The 22,718-nt window shown below is 55.0% G+C and overlaps 1 long non-coding RNA gene across 2 annotated transcripts; it reads right to left on the bottom strand.

Moving 5' to 3' along the window:
- Positions 1-3,807: 3,807 nt before the first annotated feature.
- On the bottom strand, positions 3,808-15,987 carry LOC114807962. Of its 2 annotated transcripts, none has more exons than XR_003755959.2 (2): positions 15,697-15,987; positions 3,808-4,966 (listed from the first exon to the last, which is right to left on the bottom strand). It is a non-coding gene; the product is annotated as an uncharacterized LOC114807962 (long non-coding RNA). The 2 variants fall into 2 exon arrangements; XR_003755960.2 differs by lacking the exon at positions 15,697-15,987 and adding an exon at positions 9,161-9,730.
- Between the last annotated feature and the right edge of the window lie 6,731 nt (positions 15,988-22,718).

Below are 22,718 nucleotides of genomic sequence, written 5' to 3'. Positions count from 1 at the left end.
GGGGCCGGAGGGGGGATGCTCAGGGTGCCCGGAGGGGGGCTTGCTCCGGGGGCCGGCGGGGGGCTGCCCCGGGGGCCGGAGGGGGGCTGTTCAGGGTTGCCGGAGGGGGGCTGCCCCGGGGGCCGGCGGGGGGCTGCTCAGGGGGCTATTAGGGGGGCTGTTCTGGGCGCCGGAGGGGGCCTGCTCAGGGGGCCGGAGGGGGGCTGCTCCGGGGGCCGGAGGGGGGATGCTCCGGGGGCCGGAGGGGGGCTGCTCCAGGGGCCGGAGGGGGGCTGCCCCGGGGGCCGGAGGGGGGCTGCTCGGGGTGGCGGAGGGGGGCTGCCCCGGGGGCCATAGGGGGGCTGTTCAGGGCGCCGGAGGGGGGCTGCTCAGGGGGCCGGAGGGGGGATGCTCAGGGGGCCGGAGGGGGGCTGTTCAGGGTGCCGGAGGGGGGCTGCCCCGGGGGCCGGAGGGGGGCTGCTCCGGGTGCCGGAGGGGGGCTGCTCCGGGTGCCGGAGGGGGGCTGCCCCGGGGGCCGGAGGGGGGCTGTTCAGGGTGCCGGAGGGGGGCTGCCCCGGGGGCCGGAGGGGGGATGCTCAGGGTGCCGGAGGGGGGCTGCTCCGGGGGCCGGAGGGGGGCTGCCCGGGGGCCGGAGGGGGGCTGTTCAGGGTGCCGGAGGGGGGCTGCCCCGGGGGCCGGAGGGGGGCTGCTCCGGGTGCTGCAAGGGGGCTGTTCAGGGGGCCATAGGGGGGCTGCTCTGGGGGCCGGAGGGGGGATGCTCAGGGGGCCGGAGGGGGGCTGCTCAGGGTGCCGGAAGGGGGCTGTTCAGAGGGCCATAGGGGGGCTGCTCTGGGCGCCGGAGGGGGGCTGCCCCGGGTGCCGCAGGGGGGCTGCCCCGGGTGCCGGAGGGGGGCTGCCCCGGGTGCCGGAGGGGGGATGCTCAGGGGGCCGGAGGGGGGCTGCTCAGGGTGCTGGAAGGGGGATGTTCAGGGGGCCATAGGGGGGCCGCTCTGGGCGCCGGAGGGGGGCTGCTCAGGGTGCTGGAAGGGGGCTGTTCAGCGGGCCATAGGGGGGCCGCTCCGGGTGCCGGAGGGGGGATGCTCAGGGGGCCGGAGGGGGCTGCCCCGGGGGCCGGAGGGGGGCCGCTCCGGGGGCCGGAAGGGGTCCGCTCCGGGGGCCGGAGGGGGGCCGCCCCGGGCGCCGGAGGGGGGCCGCTCCGGGTGCCGTAGCGGGGGCCGCCCCGGGGGCCGGAGGGGGGCCGCTCAGGGTGCCATAGGGCGGCTGCTCCGGGTGCCTGAGGGTGTCTGCTCCGGGTGCCGGAGGGGGGCTGCCCTGGGTGCAGGTGGGGGGCTGCCCGGGGTGCCATAGGGGGGCTGCTCGGGGTGGCGGAGGGGGGGCCGGCCGGGGGGCCGCCCAGGGGTCCGGGTGACGAACGGCCGGGCGGGGGCGGGGGCGGCGCCGGCCCGTGGAGGCCTCCCCGGACTCTGGTTTAGCCGCCTACCATGCGGCGGGCGCTCTACTAGGCGCCGGGGTGGAGCCGAGGTCATCAGGTGGGTCAAAGACCGCGCCCCACGGGGGCTCGCCCTCTAAGTAGGAGGGAGTGGGATTGCATCCCCATCTCCGGACGAGGACACCGAGGCACAGCACGGTGAAGGGGCTCGCCCGAGGTCACCCAGCAGACCGGTGGCCAAGTCGCGATTAGAACCCGCGACCTTCAGAGTCGCAGGCCCGTGCCCTGTCCAGTACGTCATGCCGCTTCTCCGTTACGGTTATTCGGTCTCCTCTATGGGCCTATTTCACGCAACCCCGCTCTCGCTATCTCCGGTTAACGATCATAATGCTATTCGTTAGGCGCTCACTACGTGCCAAGCACCGTTCTTCCTCCCGCTCCCACTCTTGGTGGGTGACCTGGCCGTTCCCCGTCTCCCCTGCTAGATCGTAACGCCCCGTGGGGCGGGGGAGACCGAACGTCGAGCACCGCACGGGAGGTGCGCGGTACGGTGCTCCGTAAAGGACAGGTGCCGGGTACGGTGCTCTGCGCACGGTAGACGCTCGGTACGGTCTTCGGCCCAAAGCCGGCGTTCAGCAGACTGCTCCGAACACGCCGGGTGCTCGGTACATTCCCCCTAGTGGGGCTGGGAAGGGGGACGAATAAAGGGAGCAAGTCGGAGACGCAGAAGAGAGCGGGAGAAGAGGAGAAGGGGGCTTAGTCAGGGAAGACCCCTCGGAGGAGATGGGCCCGCAATATGGCTTCGAAGGCAGGGAGGTGACTGTTTCCGGAGACTCGAATCCCTCCCCAAATCCAGGTCAAGAAGCAGCGTGGCCCAGTGGCTAGAGCCCGGGCCTGGGAGTCGGAGGGACCTGGGTTCTATTCCCGCCTCCGCCGCTCACCTGCCGTGTGACCTTGGGCATTTCACTTCACTTCTCTGTGCCCGTCACCTCATCTGCAAAACATGAGATCAAGACCGTGAGCCCCACCCGAGGGGCGGATTAGCTCCTATCTACCCCTGTGCTTAGCACGATGCTCGGCACGCAGCAGAAGCCTAACGAACACCATGAAAAAGGTCCGGGTCACGGGCGCCGGCTCTGTTCCCGTCCGGCCACCGTCTGCCTGTGGCGGAAGGCCGTTCTAAAGGTTGCCGGCGTCACGGGATGCGTCGGCGTGGCGGGCGCAGAGTCGGGAAAGCTGGAACGTTGGCTCTTGAAGTAAAGGGGCATCGGGTTGCCCTATCCGTCCCCGCCCCATTGGAGCCACAAGAGCCACCTCGTCCTCTCCCTAAATGGGGGACATCGGGCCACGTGACTCTCATTTCTCTCCAACCTCAGGAGCGGGGGCCCCGGGCCTTCATCCCTTCTCGAATCCGGGCATCTCTTGGCCTTGAACTCTGAGCTCTCGATGGGTGCTTCTCAGCGCGTGCTGCCCCTTCACCCCCAGCTGAAGCTTGCCGCACCCCAGAAAGTTCCTCCGCGCCTGGCGTCGGGGACCCCTCCTGATTCTGTTCCCAAGACCAGATAGGCTGTGACGCCTGTGTCCCTCTCGGCCGCCCCTCCCCGCCGAGACCCCCAAAACCACCTCCTCCTCCTCACCCTACATAGGAACGTGGACCGAGGAAGCCCACTTTTCACTTGATCGAGAGGGCCGGGCGTCGATCGATAGCACCAGGCGCCGCGTGATCAATTTCTCTCCCATCCGGGTGGGAAGAACGCCGGTCACTCATCGCATCTAGAATCCGGGCATCGCTTGGCCTTCAACTCCGAGCTTCCGGTGGGGGCTTATTAAGCGTGTGCTGTCCCTCCCACCCCCCGCGAAGCTAGCCATACAGCCAAACTGCTTCTGTGGATTGGTCATCACGGTTGCCTCCTATTTTCTTTCCAGGTCTGGAAGGCTTTCATTACTGTGCTTTTCCTAGCCACTCCTCCCTGGGTCCACAGAGACGGGCTAGTTCTCTCCCTAAATGGGCAAAGAGAACAACCTTATCAACGAACAGCACTGAGTGCCACACGACTCCGATTCCTCTCCACTCTGGGTGGGAGGAGCGCCAGACACTCAGCACTTCTAGAATCCAGCCATCACTTGGCCTTCAACTCCGAGCTGTCGGTGGGGGCTTATCAGCGTGTGATGTCCCTCCACCCAAAATGAAGCTTTCCACAATCCAAATCTGCTCCCCTGCCATTAGCGTCACAGCCTTCCCACCTCCTGTTTTGTTCCTTTGACTGTAATGCTTGGATCCCTTCCGCCTCGGGGACCGCAAAGACCACTTAGTTCTCACCCTGCTGCTTCCGCTCCCAGAGAGGTGCAGCGTAGAGAGCACGGAGACGTCGGCTCGCTCCTAGTCAGGCGGGTTTAATCTCACCCCCTCCCGGGAGGGCTCAGCGCACGGCCGCCCGCCGGGCCAGAGATTGAGCTCAGCCCGTTTACCCGGGGGGGGGGGGGGGGGGGGGGGCGGTTTCGACGCATCCTCTCATCCGCATAATCGCGCCCCCTAACTGACAGGGTCGGCTCCCCTCGGCCCTCCCCGAGATGCCCCCACGGGAGCCGACCCTCCTCGGTCCCCGTGCCGTCCGTTGAGTTCGGTGGCTTCTCGTTGGCCGTTGAACGGGTCGTTGGCATCCCTCGGTCTCCATGGTAACAGTTCATGGCTCTTAATCCCTCCTCCAAGGGTGTATTGATTGCCACCTCCCGGCCCGATCCATCACCTTGAAGCCTTATGGCCTGGGGGATGGCCGGGGGCGCCCCCAAATTATCAAAGCGTTGGGGGAACCGGGGCGATAGGGCCAATCCCGAGCTGTGCCCTGTGCTGGCAGCGGGTCCGGGAGCCTATGCGGGCCACCCTCCGGGGCTGGGGCTGGGGTTAATAGACTTCCCACGATGTGATGCTTATAATGTCTGCGCCCTTCTTAGTGGCCCCTTCCTCCCAGGGCCACAGAAGCCTCCTGGTCCTCAGCTCACGGGGGCATCATGGACCAAGGGCACCCACTTTTCAGTTAATCGAGAGGGCCAAGCACCAAGTGACTCCAATTTCCCTTCCTCCTTGGCAGAGGGAGCTCCAGGGCCCTGAAACCTCTGGAATCCAGGCATCACTTAGCTTTGAACCCCGAGCTTTCGATGGGTGATTATCCGTGAGGGCTGTCTATCCCATCCAGCAGTCAGTAAGTCAGTCAGTTGTATTGACTGAGCGCTTACTGTGTGCAGAGGACTGTACTAAGCACCTGGGAGAGTTTATTATTATTATCAAGTGTCGAGTCGTTTCCGATTCATAGAGGCTTCATGGATATACTTTCTCCAGAATGTCCTGTCCCTCTGCCATAATCCGCAACCTTTCCAATGGTTCTGTTCAGTTTAATTTGCTCCAAAATCCATTTGGATTTTACCTTTCGGCCGTCCACGGTATTCGCAGAAGCCTTCTCCGACACCACATTTCAAAAGAATCGATGTTCTTTCTCTCCTGTTTTTTCACCGTCCGGCTTTCGGATCCACTCATGGTCACTGGAAACACCACAGAGTTGACGGTTTGAATTTTTGTGGCAAGGTGCCTGGGAGAGTACAATACAACAATAGACAGACACATTCCCTGCCACAGTGAGCGTACAGTCTAGAGGGGGAATCAGACATTAAAATAAATAAATACATATCAGATATGTACATGAGTGCTGTGGGGCTGGGCGGGGGGATGAATAAAGAGAGCAAGTCAGGGCGACTCAGAAGGGGGTGGGAGGAGAGGAAAGGTGGGTTTAGTCAGGGAAGGCCTCTTGGAGGTGATGGGCCTTCGGTAAGACTTTCAAGGAGGGGCAATACGGCTTCGAAGCAGGGAACATGAAGCTTGCCGTATACCCCAAGTGCTCCCATGGAGTTGTCATCAGGGCCATCTCCTATTTTGTTTCCCAGGCCTGGAAGTCTGTGATCATTGTGTCTTTCCTAGAAGCCCCTTCATCCGGAGCCAAGAAGTTGGCTTCTTTCCCTAAATAGGCGCCTTGGACCACAGGAACATGCTTATGATAATAATAATAATAATGGTATTTGTTAAACACTTGCTATGTGCCAAGTATTGTTCTAAGCACGGGGGTAGATTTGTAGCAGCCCCTGCCCTCGGGGCCGCAAAGATCACCTAGTTCTCTCCGTAAGGGGACCAAGGGCACCACCTTATCAGTCAATCGATAAAACCAACTGCCACGTGACTCCCCGACGGGGCTGGAAGGAGGGCCAGGGCCTAGTGATATTTATTTAAGCACTTACTATGTGCAAAGCACTGTTCTAAGCGCTGGAGGGATACAGGGTGATCCGATTGTCCCACATGGGGCTCACGGTTTACATCCCCATTTTACGGATGAGGTAACTGAGGCACAGAGAAGTGAAGTGACTTGTCCAAAGTCACCCAGCTGGCAAGCGGCAGAGCCGGGATTAGAACCCATGACCTTTGACTCCCAAGCCCGGGCTCTTTCCATTGAGCCACGCTGCTTCTCCTAGTCACCTCTAGGATCCAGGCATCGTTTGGCCTTGAACGGTAAGCTTTCAGTGGGGGTTTGTCAGCGTGTGCTGTTCCTCAAACCCCGCTTGAAGCTTGGCTCACACCCAACCTGCTCCCCTGGAGTGGGAGTCCCAGCCACCTCCTATTTTTTTTCCCCCCAGGCCTTTATAATTATTGTGCCTGCTCCAGTGACCCCTTCCCCCCGGGGACACAAAGACCACCTAGATTTCTCCCTAAATAGACCTAGGGAACCCGCTGATCAGTCAATCGATAGCACCAACGGCCACATGACTCCGATTTCTCTAGAAACCGGATGGGAGGATCGCCGGTTGCTCATCACCTCTAGAATCCGGGCATCGCTTGACCTTCAACTCTGAGCTTTTAATGGGCGCTTATCAACGTGTGCAGTCCCTCCATCCCAAAATTAAGCTTGCCACATGCCCAAACTGCTCCTGAAACTGGCATCGCAGTCATCCAACCTTCCATTTTGTTTCTCTGACGGGCTGGGCAGTAATATGTGGATCCACTCTATATCCTTGGGATCCTTGGGATCACAAAGACCGCCTAACGCTCACGCTACATGGTCACCATGGAGCAGAGGACTCTGATTTCTCTCCAGTCAATTTGGGAGGAGCGCCGGGCACTCATCACTTCTTGAATCTAGGCCTCACTTGTCCTTCGACTCTGACCTTTTAATGGGTGTCTATCAGCACGTGCTCCCCCTCCACCCCAAAATGAAGCTTGCCGCACCCCTAAAAACCTCCTCTGCAGTTGGCATCACAGCCACCCCACTTCCTTTATTGCTCCTTTGACCTGCTACGCAGTACTGTTTGAATCCATTCTAGCGGCTGATTTCCTAGAGACCAGTTCCTCCTGGATCCATACAGACCAGCTAGTTTTCTCCTTAAATGGACCAAGGGAATCCTCTTATCAGTCAGTCAATAACATCAGGAGCCCCGTGACTCCGATCTCTCTACCAACTGGGTGGGAGGGGCACCGGGCCCTCATCAATTCTAGAATTTAGACATCACTTGGCCTTCAACTCTGTGCTTTCGGTGGACGCTTATCAACGTGTGCTGTCCCTCCACCCTTAATGGGAGCTTACCGCATGCCAGATGGGACCATCCCACCACCTATTTTGTGTTTTCCACCTGCTACGCAGTAATGCCTGGATCCATTCTAGCGGACCCTTCCCCCGGGAACCACAGAGATCCCTAGTCCTCACCCTACATGAGCGCTTTGGACCAAGGGAACCCATTTTTCAGTTAATCAAGGAGGGCAGGGGCCAAATAACTCCAATTTCTCTCCCTTCCGGGCGGGAGGAGCACCAGGGCCACGTCACCTCGAGAATCCAGGCATCATTTGGCCTTGAACCCTAACCTGTCAATGGCTTACCAGCTTGTGCTTTTCCTGCTATATGGTGTGAATCTTGCCACATGCCAAAACCGCTTCCATGCAGGGCCACCTCTTGTGCTCTTTAATAGACTTGCTACGATGCAATACTTGGAATATATGTGCCCTTCTTAGTGACCTCTTCCTCCCAGGGCTACAGAAACCTCCTAGGCCTCACCTCACATGGGCATCATGGACTAAGGGACTAAGACTTTTCAGTTAATCAAGAGGGCCAAGCACCAAGTGACTCCAATTTCCCTTCGTCCTTGGCAGAGGAAGCTCCGGGGCCCTGAAACCTCTGGAATCCAGGCATCACTTAGTTTTGAACCTGAACTTTCAGTGGGTGATTTTAAACTAGTGCTGTCTGTTTTAGCCAGAAGTCACTCAGTCAGTCGTATTTATTGAGCACTCGCTGTCTACAGAGCAATGTATTAAGTGCTTGGGAGAGTACAATATAACATAACAGCTATATTCCCTGCCCACAACGAGCCCACGGTACAGAAAGGGAGACAGACATTAATGTAAATTTTTAAAAAATGACAGTACATAAAGACTGTGGACATGGGAGAGGGGGTGAATAAAGGGAGCCGGTCAGGGTGATACTGAAGGGAGTGGGAGAAGAGGAAAGGAGGGCTTTTGTCAGGGAAGGCCTCTTGGAGGAGACGTGCCTTCAATAAGGCTTTGAAGGAGAGTGAGGAGAGTATTTGGAGAGTAATTGTCTCAGCATGAAGCTTGTCAAGCCAAATCTGCTCATCTTCCATTTGCATCATGGCCATCCCACGTCCTATTTTGTTTCTCTGACCCGCTATAGAGTAATGCTTGGATCCATTCGAGCGGCCCCTTCACCTCAGGACCACAAAGATTGCCTAGTCTTCACTCTACATGGGCATCATAATAATGTCGGTATTTGTTAAGTGCTTACTATGTGCAGAGCACTGTTCTAAGCGCTGGGGTAGATACAGGGGAATCAGGTTGTCCCACGTGGGGCTCACAGTCTTAATCCCCATTTTGCAGATGAGGTCACTGAGGCACAGAGAAGCGAAGCGACTTGTCCACAGTCACACAGCTGACAAGTGGCGGAGCCTGGATTCGAACCCATGACCTCTGACTCCCAAGCCCGTGCTCTTTCCACTGAACCACGCTGCTTCTCATGGTCCAAGGGAACCAATTTTTCAGTTAAGCGAGAGCACAAGGCACCAAGTGATTCGGATTTCTCTCCAATCTGGGTTGAAGGAGTGCTGGGACCCCAAGACTTCTAGAGCCCAAGTTTCACTAAGCCTCGAACCCTAAGCTTTCGATGGGTGATCATCAGCGTATACGGTGCCTCCCATCCCGCATGAAGCTCCCCGTACACCCAAACTGCTCCTATGGAGTTGGCATCACGGCCAGCTTCTATTTTGTTTCCCAGGCTTGGAGGCCTAAAATCATTGGGCCTTTCCTAGTGGCCCTTTCGCCCTGAGTCCACGAAGACTGGCTAGTTCTCTTCCTAAATGGACAAAGGGAACCCGCTTATCAGTCCATCTGTAGTACCAGGTGCCTCGTGACTCCGATTTCTTTACAGTGGGGCGGGAGAGGGTCGGGCGTTCAGCAATTCCAGAATCCAGGCATCGCTTGGCCTTGAACTCTGAGTTTTCAGTGGGTGCTTATCAATACGTGGCGCCCCTCCATCCCAAAAGGAAGCTTGCCACAAGCCGAAACTACTTCCCTGCAGTTGGCACCAGAGCCATCCCCTCTCCCATTTTGTTTCTTTGATCTGTTACACCGTAATGCTTGGATCCCTCCCCCCCAGACTACAAAGACCCCCCCTCCCCCCTTGTACTCACCCTACTGCTACTAGAGAGAAGACAGACAACAGGTGGCTTCAGGTCAGGCAGGTTTCGTCCCACTCCCTTCCAGGGAGGGCTCGGCAAATGGCCGCCGGCAGGTCCGGGGACTAAGCGCAGGCCGTTTAAATGGGGGGCAGTTTCAACGCACTCTCTCATTTGCATACGCCCGTCCCTAACTGACGGGGTCAGCTCCCCCTGGCCCTCCCAAGTCCCGTGCCGTCCGTTGGGTTCCGTGGTTTCTCGTTGGCGGTTGAACAGGAAGTTGGCCACCCTCAGTCTCCATGGTACCCGTTCATTATTCTTAGCCCCTCCTCCAACCGTCTTTTGATCACCTGACTTCGCATCACTTGGCCTTCAACTCTATGCTTTCAGTGGGTGCTCATCAGCATGTGCTGTCCTTCCATCCCCAGATGAAGCTTGCCAAACGCCCAAACTGCTCCCCTGCAGTTGGCATCACAGTCGTCCAACCTCTCACTTCGTTTTTCTGACCGGTTAGGCAGTAATGCGTGGATCCGCTACAGTGGCCCCTTCTCCCAGGAATCACAAAGACCGCCTAGTCCTCACCCTACATGGGCACCATGGACCAAAGGAAGCCGCCTTTCAGTTAATCACGAGGGTTAATCAAGAGGGTGCCAAGTGACTCCAATTTCTCTCCGACCTGGCCTGGAGAAAAGCTGGGACCCCATCACCTCTAGAATCCAGGCCTCACTTGGCCTTCAACTCTGACATTTCAGTGGGTGCTTGTCTGCGTTTTCTGTACCTCTTACTTGGCATAAAGCTTGCCAAACACCCAAACTGCTCCTGTGGAGTTGGCATCATGGCCCCCTCCTATTTTGGTTCCCAAAACCTAACCTCTTCAGTTAGAACCATGCCCAATCCATCGCCTATTTATTCATTCATTCAATAGTATTTATTGAGCGCTTACTATGTGCAGAGCACTGTACTAAGCGCTTGGAATGTACAAATCAGCAACAGATAGAGACAGTCCCTGCCCATTGACGGGCTTACAGTCTAATCGACTGTATTTACAGTCTAATCGACTGTAAACCTATTTCGTTTCTTCGACCTGCTACGTAGTAATACTTGGATCCATTCTAGCGGCCCCTTCTTCCGCGGACCACGAAGACCACCCAGTCCTCACCCTACATGGGCACCGTGGACCAACGGAGCCCATTTTTCAGTTAATCAAGAGGGTCGGGTGCCATGGGACTCCCATTTCTCCGACCTGGGTTGGAGAAATACTGGGACCCCAAAACCTCTAGAATCAGGTCTCACTTGGCCTTCAACTCTGACATTTCAGTGGGTGCTTATCGGCATGTTCTGTCCCTTCCACCCCTCATGAAACTTGCTAAACACCCAAACTGCTCCCATGGAGTTGGCATCACAGCCAACTCCTATTTTGTTTCCAGGGTCTGGAAATCTATCATCTTTGTGCCTTTCCTAGAGACCTCTTCCCCATGGGTCCACAAGGACCACCTAGTTTTCTCCTTAAATGGACCAAGAGAATCTGCTTATCAGTCAGTCGATAACATCGGGTGCATCATAACTCAAGATTTCTCTACAAACTGGGCAAGAGGAGAGCTGGGCATTCATCACTTCTAGAATCGAGGCATCACTTGGCCTTCGACTCAGAGATTTCAACATGTGCGGTCCCTCCACCTCGAATAATGTTGGTATTTGTTAAGCGCTTACTATGTGCAGAGCACTGTTCTAAGCGCTGGGGTAGATACAGGGTAATCAGGTGGTCCCACGTGAGGCTCACAGTCTTGATCTCCATTTTACAGATGAGGTAACTGAGGCCCAGAGAAGTAAAGCGACTTGCCCACAATCACATGACAAGTGGCAGAGCCGGGATAATAATAATAATAATGTTGGTATTTGTTAAGCGCTTACTATATGCAGAGCACTGTTCTAAGCGCTGGGGGAGATACAGGGTCATCAGGTTGTCCCACGTGAGGCTCACAGTCTTCACCCCCATTTTACAGATGAGGTCACTGAGGCCCAGAGAAGTGAAGTGACTTGCCCACAATCACCCAGCTGCCAAGTGGCAGAGCCGGGATTCGAACTCATGACCTCTGACTCCCAAGCCCGTGGTCTTTCCACCGAGCCACGCTGCTGGAAGTTTGTCACGTGCCAAAACCTGCCACCCGCAGTTGGCATCATGGCCTTCCCACCACCTATTTTGCTTCTTCGTCCTGCTATGCAGTAACCCGTGAATCCTCTTGCAGCCTCTTCTCCGGGGGATCACAAAGACCGCCTACATGGGCGGTCCTCACCCTACACGGGCACCGTGGACCAAGGGAACCCATTCTTCAGTTCAAGAGGGACAGGTGCCAAATAACTCCGATATATCTCCTTCCTGGGAGGCAGGAGCGCCGGGGCCACGTTACCTCGAGAATCCAGGCATCATTTGGTCTTGAAGTGTGACCTTTCAATGGCTGCTTATCAGCTCGTACTGCGCCTCCCTCCCGGCACGAAGCTTGCCACCTTCCAAAACTGCTTCCGTGCATCTGGCATCAGGGCCACCTCTTACGTTCTTCAGTAGGCTCGCTGCGATGTGCTACTTAGAATATTTACGCCCTTCTCCGTGTGCCCTTCCACCCAGGGCCACAGAGACCTCCTAGTCCTTGCCTCACGTGGGCATCGTGGACCGAGGGCACCCACCCTTTCTGTTAATCAAGAGGGCCAAGCACCAAGTGACTCCAATTTCCCTTCACCCTTAGCCGGGGGAGCTTCAGGGACCTGAAACCTCTAGAATACAGCATCACTAAGCTGGTGATCATCAGCATGTGCTCTCTGTTCCATCCAGTATGAAGCTTGCCACATACCCAAACTGTTCCCATGGATTTGACATCAGGGCCACCTCCTGTTCTGTTTCTCAGGCCTGGCAGGCCACAATCACTGTGTCCTTCCTAGCAGCTCCTTCCCTTGGGGCCAAAAAGACTGCCTCGTTCTCTCCCTAAATGGGCACCTTGGACCAAGGGAATCTGCTTATCTGACACGATAGCACAAGGAGCCACGGGACTCCAATTTCTCTCCGACCTGGGTGGAAGGAGCGCCGGGGACTCATCACCTCAGGAATCCAGGCATCACTTCACCTGCACTCTCAGCTTTCGGTGGGTGATTATCAGCTCTGCTGTCCCTCCTACTCAGCAGTCAGTTAGCCAATTGTATTTATTGAGCGCTTACTCTAGGCAGATCAGTGTATTAAGTGCTTGGGAGAGTACATTATAACAATATAGAGACATATTCCCCACCCACAAAGAGCTTACAGTCTGGAGGGGGGGACAGACAGTAATATTAAATAAATAAAAATGACAGATAAGTACGTAAGTGCTGTGGGGCTGGGAAGGGGGATGAATAGAAGGAGACAGGGTGATGCAGAAGGGAGTGGGAGAAGAAGAAAGGAGGGCTTAGTCAGGGAAGGCCTCTTGGAGGAGGTGGGCCTTCAATAAAGCTTTGAAGGTAGGGAGAATCATTGTCCCATCAAGGAGCTGATCACAAACCAAATCTGCTCTCCCGCAGTTGGCATCATGACTATCCCATCTCCTATTTTGTTTCTTTGACCTGATACGGAGTAATGTTTGGCTCCATCCTAGCAGCCCCTTCTCACCAGGATCTCAAAGACCACCTAGTCCTCACTCTACCTAAGAACCACGGTCCAGAGGAATCAATTTTTCTGTTAAGCAAGAGGGCCTGGCACCAAGTGACCCCCATTTGTCTCTGAGGTGGGTTGAAGGAACGCTGAGACCCCATGACTTTTAGAATCCAATTTTTACTTGGCTCTGAAGCCGGAGCTTTCAATGGGTGATTATCAGCATGTAACTCTCTCCCGGACCCCCTCCAATCTGGCTTCCGTCCCCTCCGCTCTACCGAGACTGCTCTCTCAAAGGTCTCCCGTGACCTCCTTCTTGCCAGATCCAATGGCTCTTACTCTATCCTAATCCTCCTCGACCTCTCAGCTGCCTTTGACACTGTCGACCATCCTCTTCTCCTCCACACCTTTTCTCACCCTGGCTTCACGGACTCCGTCCTCTCCCGGTTCTCCTCTTATCTTTCTGGCCGTTCATTCTCGGTCTCCTACGTGGGCTCCTCCTCCCCCTCCCATCCATTAACTGTAGGGGTTCCTCAAGGGTCAGTTCTTGGCCCTCTTCTGTTCTCCATCTACACTCCCTCCCTCGGTGAACTCATTCGCTCCCACGGCTTCAACTATCATCTCTATGCAGATGACACCCAAATCTACATCTCCTCCCCTGTTCTCTCTCCCTCCCTCCAGGCTCGTATCTCCTCCTGCCTCCGGGACGTCTCCACCTGGATGTCTGCCCGCCACCTCAAACTCAACATGTCTAAAACTGAGCTCCTTATCTTCCCTCCTAAACCCCGTCCTCTCCCAGACTTCCCTGTCACCGTGGACGGCACGACCATCCTTCCCGTCTCACAGGCCCGCAACCTTGGTGTCATCCTCCACTCTGCTCTCTCATTCATCCCACGCATCCAATCCGTCACCAACACCTGCCGGTCTCACCTTCACAATATCGCCAAGATCCGCCCTTTCCTCTCCATCCAAACGGCTACCGTGCTGGTACAAGCTCTCATAAAATCCCGACTGGATTATTGTGTCAGCCTTCTCTCTGATCTCCCGTCCTCCCGTCTCTCCCCACTCCAGTCTATTCGTCATTCCGCTGCCCGGCTCATCTATCTACAGAAACGCTCTGGGCATATCACTCCCCTCCTCAAAAACCACCAGTGGTTGCCTATCAACCTTCGCACGAAACAAAAACTCCTCACTCTCGGCTTCAAAGCTCTCCATCACCTGGCCCCCTCCTACCTCATCTCCCTTCTCTTTTTCTACTGCCCACCCGGGACACTCCGCTCCTCTGCCGCTCATCTCCTCACGGCCCCCCGTTCGCGCCCGTCCCGCCGTCGACCCCCGGCCCACGTCCTACCGCCGTCCCGGAACGCCCTCCCTCCTCACATCCGCCAAACTAACTCTCTTCCCCTCTTCAAAGCCCTCCTGAGAGCTCACCTTCTCCAGGAGGCCTTCCCAGACTGGGCACCCCCTTTCGCTCTGCTCCTCCTCCCCTCCCCATTCCCCCCCTCCCGCCCTCTGCTCTTCCCCCTTCCCCTCCCCTCAGCACTGTGCATATTTGTATATATTATTTATTACCCTATTTATTTTGTTAATGATGTGTATATCTCTATGATTCTATTTAGAGAGGCAGCGTGGCTCAGTGGAAAGAGCCCGGGCTTGGGAGTCAGAGATCATGGGTTCTAATCCCGGCACTGCCACTTATCAGCTGGGTGACCGTGGGCAAGTCACTTTACTTCTCTGTGCCTCAGTTCCCTCATCTGTAAAATGGGGATGAAGACTGTGAGCCTCACGTGGGGCAATCTGATGACCCTGTATCTCCCCCAGCGCTTAGAACAGTGCTCCACACATAGTAAGCACTTAACAAATACCAACGTTATCTTGATGATGTTGTTTTCTTTTGTTTTGTTCTGTTTTGTTTTGCTGTCTGTCTCTCCCGTTTAGACTGTGAGCCCGTTATTGGGCAGGAATTGTCTTTGTTGCCTAATGATACATTCCAAGTGCTTAGTACAGTGCTCTACACGTGGTAAGTGCTCAATAAATACTATCGAATGAATGAATGATTGTCCCCCTCACCCTGCATGACGCTTGCCATACACCCCGAACTGTTCCCATGGAGTTGGCGTCACGGCCACCCTGATTTTGTTTCCCAGGCCTGGAAGGCTATAATCTTTGTGCCTTTCCCAGTGACCCCATCTCCTTGGGTCCACAAAGACCACCTAGTTCTCTCCTTAAATGGACCAAGGAAACCCGCTTAGCGGTACCGAGTGCCGCACGACACCGATTTCTCTACAGTGGGGTGGGAGAGGGCCGGATATTCAGCACTTCTAGAATCCAGGTATCACTTAGCCTCGAACTCTGAACTTTCAGGAGGGCTTATCGATATGAGATGTCCCTCCATCCCAAAAGGAAGCTTGCCGCGTGCCCAAATTACTCTCCTGCAGTTGGCATCAAAGCCATCCCATCCCCTATTTTGTTTCTTTGAGCTGCTACATCGTAACGTTTGGATCCTTTACCCCCGGGACCATCAAAACTGCCTCGTCCTCACCCTATTGTGTGTGGTGGTATTTGTTAACCCCTTACTGTGGGCCAGGTACTGTACTGAGCGCAGGGGTGGAAACAAGCAAATCGGGTTGGACACGGTCCTTGTCCCACTAGGGGCTCACAGTCTCAATCCCTGTTTTATAGATGAGGTAACTGAGGCCCAGAGAAGGGAAGGGACTTCCCCAAGGTCACCCCACAGACAAGTGGCAGGGACTAGAACCCACAAATATCTGACTCCCAGGCTCGTGCTCTACGCTGATATCACTCCCAGAGAAGTGCAAGCCTAGAGACGCCCAGACAACAGGTCACTCCCGGTCAGGCCCCATTAATCCCACGCACTCCCGGGACGGCTCAGCACACGGCCGCCTGCGGGTCCAGGGACCGAGCGCAGGCCGCTTACCTGAGTGGCAGTTTCAACGCATTTTCCCATTGGCATAAGCCCGTCTCTGGATGAAACGGTCAGCTCCCCCAGGCCCTTGTGAAGATGCTCCCGTGGGAGCTAACCCCCTTAGTCCCCGTGATTTCCGTTGGATTCCAAAGCTTCTCACTGGCAGTTGAACAGGAAGTTGGCAGCCCTCGGTTTCCATGGTATCCGTTCATCGGTCTTAGTCCCTCCTCCAACGGTCTGTTGCTCTCCACCTCATGGCCCGACCTGCCTTCTTGGAGCAACGTGGCCTGGAGGGAGGGCAGGGTCACTTCAAAACTAGCAAGGCACTGGGGAAACCTGGGGCGCTGGGTCAAGCCCCAGCTGCGATAGGGCATGATTTTGCCAAAGTCCCACCCTGCTCTCATGAGGTTGGCATCACAACCACCTCTTATTTTGTTTCCCAGGCCCGGAAGGCTATAATCATTGTTCTCTTTCCCCAGGGTCCAGAAAGACGACCTAGGTTTCTCCCTAAATGGACCAAGGGAACCTGCTTATCGGTCAATCAATAGCAGCAAGTGCCACGTTGACTCTGATTTCTCTCGAATCTGAGTGGAAGAAAAACCGGTTACTCATCTCCTCTAGAAACCGGGAATCACATGGCCTTCGACTCTGAGCTTTCAGTGGGTGCTTATCAACGTGTGCCGTCCCTCCATCCCAAATGGAAGCTTGCCACACGCTAAAACAGCCCCCTGCAGTTGGCATCGCGGCGATCACACCACCCATTTTGTTTCTTCATCCTGAAACCTCTGGGATCCAGACATGCAGGCATCACTTAGATCTGAACTCGGAGCTGGAACTGTCTGTTCTGGCCAGTATGAAGCTTGCTACAACCCTAAACTGGTCCCATGCCGTAGGTTTCCTGGCCACCTCCTATTTTGTTTCCTAGGCCTGGAAGGCTGTAATCATGGTGTCCTTCCTGGCAGCCCCTATCCTCGGAGCCAAAAGGACTGCCATGTTCTCTCCCTGAATGGACACCTTGGACCAAGGGAACAGGCTTATCCCACAGTGAATATAACACCAGGAGCCACGTGACTCCAATTTCTCTCTGACCTGGGTAGGAGGAGCGCTGAACATCCATCGCTACTAGAATCCAGGCATCGCTTTGCCTCGAACTCTGAGCTTGCAGGGGGTGCTTAGCAATGTGTGCTATTCCTCTAACCTGGCAAGAAGTTTGCCATACTACCAAACTGCTCCCAAGCAGCAGGCATCATAGACATTTCCTCTTTTGTTTCCCAAGCTAGAAAGGTTATAATCATTGTGCCTTTCCCTATAGGCCTCTTCCCTCAGAGCCACAAAGCCCACCTAGTTCTCTCCCTAAATGGACCAACGGAACCACCTTATCACTCAAGCTATAATACCAAGTGACCCATGACTCCAATTTTGCTGGAATTTGTTTGGGAGGAGCACCGGGCACTCGTCACCTCAAAGATGATGAGGAGCTCCCTTCCTCCTCCGACCCTCCTTCTCCTCCTCCCTCTATCCTTCCTTCTCTACCCTTCACCCTTCCTCCTCTACCCCTTCTGCCCAGGCACTCATTTCTTCTAGAATGCAGGCATCACTTGGCCTTCAACTCTAGTCTTTCAATCGGTGCTTATCAGCATGTGCTCTTCCTCAAACCTGGCAAAAAGCTTGCCATACAATCCAACTGCTCCTATAAAGCGGGCATAATGGAGGATGGCCCTCCATTGCAAAATGAAGCTTGCCACACACCAGAACTGCTCCCCTGCAATTGACATCACGGCCATCCCACCACCTATTTTGTCTTTTGACCTGCTGCACGGTAATGCTGGGATCCATTTTAGTGGCTCCGTCACCGTGAGGCAACAAAGGCCACCTAGTTCTCATTCTACCTGGGCACCATGGAACAAGGGATCTCATTTTTCAGTTCATCAAGAGGGGCAGGTGCCCAATAACTCCGATTTCTCTCCCTCCAGGCGGGGAGGAGTGTCAGGGTCATGTCACCTTGAGATTCCAGGCATCAGTTGGCCTTAAACTCTGACCTTTCAATGGCTGTTTATCAGCTCCTGCTGTCCCTCCCACCCTGCATTGAAGCTTGCCACATGCCAAAACTGCTTCCCTGCAGTTGGCATCAGGGCCACCTCTAATGTTCTTTAATAGACTTTCTGCGATGTGGTACTTGGAAGATTTGTGCCCTTCCTCGTGGGCCCTTCCACCTAGGGCTACAGAGACCTCCTAGTCCTTGCCTCATGTGGGCATCGTGGACCAAGGGCACCCACCTTCTGTTAACCAAGAGGGCCAAGTATCAAATGACTCTGATTTCCCTTAGCCCTGGGATGGGGGAGCTCAGGGCCCAGAAACCTCTGGAATCCAGGCATCACTTAGCTTTGAACCCTGAGCTTTCAGTGGGTGACCAGCAATGTTTGCTGTCTGTTCCAGCCAGTATGAAGCTTGCCATATTCCCAAACTGCTCCCATGGAGTTGGCATCAGGGCCACCTCCTATTCTGTTTCCCAGGCCTGGCAGGCTACAATCATTGTGTCCTTCTTTGGATCTCCTTCACTGGGGGCCAAAAAGACTGCCCCGTTCTCTCCTTAAATGGGCACCTTGAACCAAGGGAACCCGCTCATACGATGCAATAGCACCAGGAGCTACATGACTCCAATTTCTCTCTGACCTGGGTGAGTGCCAGGGACTCCTCAACTCAGGAATCCAGGCATCACTTCACCTAGAACTCTTAGCTTTCAGCGGGTTTTTATCAGCCCTGTTGTCCCGCCTACTCATCAGTCAGTTAATCAATTGTATTTATCGAACGCCTACTCTGTGCAGCTTAATGTATTAGCGCTTTGGAGAGTACAAAATCACAATATCCTGACATATTCCCTGCCCACAGTGAGCTTACAGTCCGGAGGGGGAGACAGACATTAATATAAAGAAAAATTGCAGATAAGTACATAAGTGCTGTGGGGCTGGGAGGGGGGATGAATCAGGGGAACAAGTCAGGAGAATGTAGAAGAGAGTAGGAGAAGAGGAAAAGAGGGTTTAGTCAGGGAAGATCTCTGGAGGAGCTGTGCCTTCAATAAAGCTCTGAAGGTGGGGAAAGTCACTGTCTTGGCATAAAGCTCGTCATACACAAAATTTGCTCTCCTGCATTTGGCATCATGTCTACCCCACCTCCTATTTTGTTTCTCTGACCTGTTAAGGAGTAATGTTTGGACCCATCCTAGCAGCCCCTTCCTCCCAGGATCGCAAAGACCACCTAGTGCTCATGCTACATAAGAACTATGGTCCAAGGGAACCGATTTTTCTGTAAGAGGTACAAGAGGACCAGGCAACAAGTAATGCCCGCTTCTCCCCACGCTGGTTGAAGGAAGGCTGGGGCTTCATGACTTTAAGAACCCAGGTTTCACTTGGCCTTGAACCCTGAATTTCAAATGGGTGATTATCAGCATGTAATCACCCTCCAACCTGCACGAAGCTTGACATACACCCAAATTGCTCTCATGGCGTTGGTGTCATGGCCACCTTGATTTTGTTTCCCAGGCCTGGAAGGCTGTACTCACTGTGCCTTTTGTAGCGACCCCTTCCCCCTGGGTCCACAAAGATTGGCTAGTTCTCTCCCTAAATGGACCAAGGAAACCTGCTTATCAGTAATAAGTGCCATATGACTCTGATTTTTCTACAATGTGCTTGGGAGGAGGGGCAGGCACGGTCTTGAAACCAGAGCTTTCAGTGGGTGCTTATTAATGTGTTATGTCTCTCCATCTCAAAATGAAGCGGGCCGCGGGCCAAAACTACCCTCCTGCCAGTTGGCAGCATAGCCATCCCATTTCTTGTTTTGTTTCTTTGAGCAGCTACATCCTAATGCTTGGATCCTTTTCCTCCCGGGATCACCAAGACAGCCTAGTCCTCACCCTACTGTGTGTGGTGGTATTTGCTAAGTGCTTAATGTGTGCAACGCACTGTACTAAGCACTGGGGAGGATACAAACAAATGGGGTTAGTCACACATGGGGCTCACAGTTTCAACCCCCATTTTACTGGCGAAGCAACTGGGGCACAGAGAAGTGAAATGACGTCCTAGGTCAAGAAGCAGCATGGCTCAGTGGAAAGAGCCCGGGCTTGGGACTCAGAGTTCATCCCGGCTCTGCCACTTGTCAGCTGTGTGACTGTGGGCGAGTCACTTAACTTCTCCGTGCCTCAGTTCCCTCATCTGTCAAATGGGGATGAAGACTGTGAGCCTCAGGTGGGACAACCTGATTACCCTGTATCTATCGCAGCGCTTAGAACAGTGCTCTGCACAGAGTAAGCGCTTAACAAATACCAACACACGGCAGACAAGTGGCTGAGCCTGGACTTGGAACCAACGACCTTCTGACTCCCAGGCTCGTGCTCTATCTGCTCCTGCTTCATTTTGCTACCACTCCTAGAGAAGTGCAGCGTAGAGAGCACACAGACAGTAGTTCGCTCCTTATCAGGCTCCTTTAATCCCACAAACCCCTGGGAGGGACGGAAACCCCGCCGCCCACCGGGCCAGATATTGAGCACAGGCCGTTTACACGGGGGGGACAGTTTGAACTCATCCTCTCTTTTACGTAAGTCCACCCCCACCTCAAAACGATCAGCTCCCCTAGGTCCTTGCGAAGATGCTCCCATGGGAGCGAACCCTCCTCAGTGCCCATGCTGTCCGTTGGATTCCAGAGCTTCTCACTGGCAGTTGAACAGGAAGTTGGCAAGCCCTCGGTTTCCATGGTACCCATTCCTTCACCAACAATCTGTTGCTCTCCACCACGTGGTCCGACCTGCCTTCTTGGAGCAACGTGGCTGGGCGGAGGACCGGGGACGCCTCCAAAATAACAAGGCGTTGGAGAAACCCGGGGCACTGGGTCAAGCCCCAGTTGCGATAGGGCATGATTTTGCCAAACTCCCACACTGCCCTCATGGAGTTGGCATCACGGTCACCTCCTAATTTGTTTCTCAGGCCTGGAAAGCTATAATCATTGTTTCCTTTCCCCAGGGTCAGAAAGACGGCCTAAATTTCTCCCTAAATGGACCAAGGGAACCTGCTCATCGGTCAATCAATAGCACCAAGTGTCACACTGACTCCGATTTCTCCGAATATTGGTGGCAGGAAATCCGGTTACTCATCGCCTCTAGAAACCAGGCATCACCTCTGAGCTTTCAGTGGGTGCTCATCAACGTGTGCTGGCCCTCCACACCAAATGGAAACTTGCCGCCCGCTAAATCAGCCCCCTGCAGTTGGCATCCCGGCGCTCACACCGCCCATTTTGTTTCTTCATCCTGAAACCTCTAGGATCCAGGCATCACTTAGCTCTGAACCCTGAGCTTTCGATGGGTGATTATCAGTACGCGCTCTCTGTTCCAGCCAGTATGAAGCTTGCCATACCCCGAAACTGGTCCCATGCAGTAGGCTTCATGGCCACCTCTATTTTGTTTCCCAGCCCTGGAAGGCTGCAATCATTCTGTCCATCCTAGCAGCCCCTTTCCTCGAGGTAATAATAATAATGTTGGTATTCGTTAAGCGCTTACTATGTGCCGAGCACTGTTCTAAGCGCTGGGGTAGACACAGGGGAATCAGGTCGTCCCACGTGGGGCTCACGGTCTTGATCCCCATTTGACAGATGAGGGAACTGAGGCACCGAGAAGTCAAGTGACTTGCCCAAAGTCACACGGCTGACAAGTGGCCGAGCTGGGATTCGAACCCATGACCTCTGACTCCAAAGCCCGTGCTCTTTCCACTGAGCCACGCTGCTTCTCTGGCGGTCAAAATGACCGCCATGTTCTCTCTCTAAATGGGCACCTTGGACCAAGGGTACACGCTTATCCCAAAGGGAATAGCACCATGAGCCACGTGACTTCAATTTCTCTCTGACCTGGGCAGGAGGTGCGCCGAGCATCCATCACTACCGGAATCCAGGCATCACTTAGCTTCGAACTCTGAGTTTTCAGTGGGTGCTTAGCAATGTGTGCTATTCCTCTATCCAGGCAAGGGGCTTCCCCTGCATCCGAACTGCTCCCATGCAGCGGACGTCATAGACACCTCCTATTTTAATTCCCAGGCCGGGAAGGATATATTCATTGTGTCTTTCCCTAGCAGCCCCTTCCCTCAGGGTTACAAAGACCACCTGGTTTTCTCCCTAAATGGACCGACGGAACCACCTTATCACTCAAGCGATAATGACAAGTGACACACGACTCGGAGCTCTATTCATCTCAACTCACTCGCCCCCCTTTCCCTCCGCCGCTGTCGCTCCACTAACCCACAGCCCTGGGTCTCTGCCTCTGTCTGCCTCCTTCGCTCTTATGCTGGAGCTGCAGAGCGCTGCTGGCGAAGGTCCAAGCACCAAGCCAACCATATCCATTTCAACTTTATCCTTTCCTGCCTTAACTCTGCCCTCTCCCCCGCCAGGCAAAACTTCATTTCTTCCCTCATCGACACCCATGCCCGTCACCCCCGCCAATCGTTCCGGACCTTTAAATCTCTCTTCAGGCCCCCTGTTCCTCCCCGTCCCCCATCCCTCACCCACAACGATCTGGCCACCTGCTTCATCACGAAAATTAACACAATCAGGTCTGAGCTCCCCAAAGTCACCCCTCCCCCTTCTGCCTCCCCCCGCCCCAACCCTCTCCCCTACTTCCCCATCCTTCTCTGCAGTATCCTCAGAGGAGATCTCCTCCCTCCTCGCAAGTGCCACCCCCTCCACCTGTCCTTCGGATCCCATTCCCGCTCACCTTATAAAAACCATCGCCCCTTCCCTCCTCCCCTCCTTAACTTCTATCTTTAACCGCTCACTCTCCAATGGCTTCTTCCCCTCTGCCCTCAAACATACCCATGTCTCCCCCATCCTAAAAAAAACCCCTCTCTCAACCCCACTTGCCCTTCCAGTTATCACCCTATCTCCCTCCTACCCTTCCTTTCCAAACTCTTAGAACGAGTCGTCTACACTCGCTGCCTTGAATTCCTCAACTCCATCTCTCTCCCGGACCCCCTCCGATCTGGCTTCCGTCCCCTCCACTC

This window comes from Ornithorhynchus anatinus, chromosome X5, assembly GCF_004115215.2.
Source record: "Ornithorhynchus anatinus isolate Pmale09 chromosome X5, mOrnAna1.pri.v4, whole genome shotgun sequence".
NCBI classification, from domain to species: domain Eukaryota; kingdom Metazoa; phylum Chordata; class Mammalia; order Monotremata; family Ornithorhynchidae; genus Ornithorhynchus; species Ornithorhynchus anatinus.
This window is presented reverse-complemented; position numbering and strand designations above follow the sequence as displayed.